Genomic DNA, 1,796 nt, shown 5'->3' on the forward strand with positions numbered 1-1,796 from the left:
GGTTCCCGCTGGGCTGCTGGGGAGGGCGGTTACCAGGCAACGGATGAGGGCCCTAGACAAAGAGAGGCGATGTGAGGGAGCGGTTTGGGGCAGGTGTAAGTGTGTGCGGGGAGTGAGGTGGGGAGCAGACGGAGAGAGGATGAGAGAGGGAGGCAGACACACAAGACAGGGAGATGAGGGAGAAGGGGAGACAGAGAAGGAGACAAGAGAGAGACAAGACAGGGCAGGAGAGGGAGAGGCAGAGACAGACAACAGAAAGACAGAGGCAGAACCATTAAAACATAGTGGAGACCCATAGAGACAGAGAATTATGGAGATATTCATTCACCTCTGAGCACCTGCTGTGTGTCAGGTCCTGTACACTCTGGAGACAGGCCTGTTAGCAAGACAGACTCCTCCCTACCCCTGGAATTTGAGAACCCAGAGACAGAAACGGTCTCTGTCTTTGATGGAGCCAAAGGGAGATACTGTCTTCCCTAGAGTAACCAGGTCTTACTCTGGAGGCTGATGTCTCACAGAAGCTTGTAACCTCTGGGTAGGGCCATTGCATTCTTCCTCTTGTCTCCAGGCAGTGTCCTGGGAGGCTGTTTGTAGAAAGTGATTCCTGGTTGATCGGCACTGGGTCTCTCCCTTGTAGCTCTCTCATTGGCTGCCTACCATGAGGCCTGAATTTCCTACCAAGGAAATCCTCTTTCTTTTCCAGTTCAAATTCTCAAGACAGAACCTAACTGGCTCACTTAAATCAAATGTACAGTCCTGGTCCAATCAGCTTTGATCAGAGGAGAGGCTCCTAGGATGTAACCTGACCAGCTACTTGTGGCCAAAGACTAATCTTGCCCGCTTTCAAGGGCTATTATAGGGAGCTCATACTTATCAAAGGAGCTTGCAGACTGGCAAGGGCTAGAGAAGGGCTAGTTGTTATTTAGGTTAAAGGGAGCATCTGGAAGACAAAATATCATGGTCCTGACCCTTAGGGACATCATGGAAGAAAACTGTTACTGATAAGGGAATGAGGGAGTAAAGCAAGGTAGGGAAGTTCAGAGGATGGGTGTGCCACAATGTGTACTGTGATGGAGCGAGAAAGAGGAGAGGGATGCCATTTGTTCATTAATTCATACTCAGCCCTGTGACCCTACAGTGTGCCAGGAACTGTACCAGGTGATGGAGAAGACATGGCCTCTATTTTCCAAGGATGCACAGTTCAGTTCAATTGCTCAGTCATGTCTGACTCTTTGCGACCCCATGGACTGCAGCATGCCAGGTTTCCCTGTCCATCACCAACTTCCAAAGCTTGCTCAAACTCATGTCCATCGAGTCGGTGGTGCCATCCAACCATCTCATCCTCTGTTGTCCCCTTCTCCTCCTGCCTTCAATCTTTCCCAGCATCAGGGTCTTTTCCAGTGAGTCAGTTCTTTGCATCAAGTGGCGAAAGTATTGGAGTTTCAGCTTCAGCATCAGTCCTTCCAATGTATATTCAGGACTGATTTCCTTTAGGATGGACTGATTGGATCTCCTTGTAGTCCAAGGGACACTCAAGAGTCTTCTCCAACACCACAGGTCAAAAGCATCAATTCTTCAGCACTCAGCTTTCTTTATGGTTCAACTCTCACATCGATACGTGACTACTGGAAAAACCATAGCTTTAACTAGATGAACCTTTGCTGGCAAAGTAATGTCTCTGCTTTTTAATATGTTATCTAGGTTTGTCATAGCTTTTCTTCCAAGGAGCAAGCATCTTTTAATTTCATACTGTAGTCACCATCTGCAGTGATTTTGGAGCCCAAGAAAATAGTCTG

This window comes from Giraffa tippelskirchi, chromosome 11 (assembly GCF_054371585.1).
Source record: "Giraffa tippelskirchi isolate mGirTip1 chromosome 11, T2T-mGirTip1v1.2.pri, whole genome shotgun sequence".
Lineage (NCBI taxonomy): Eukaryota > Metazoa > Chordata > Mammalia > Artiodactyla > Giraffidae > Giraffa > Giraffa tippelskirchi.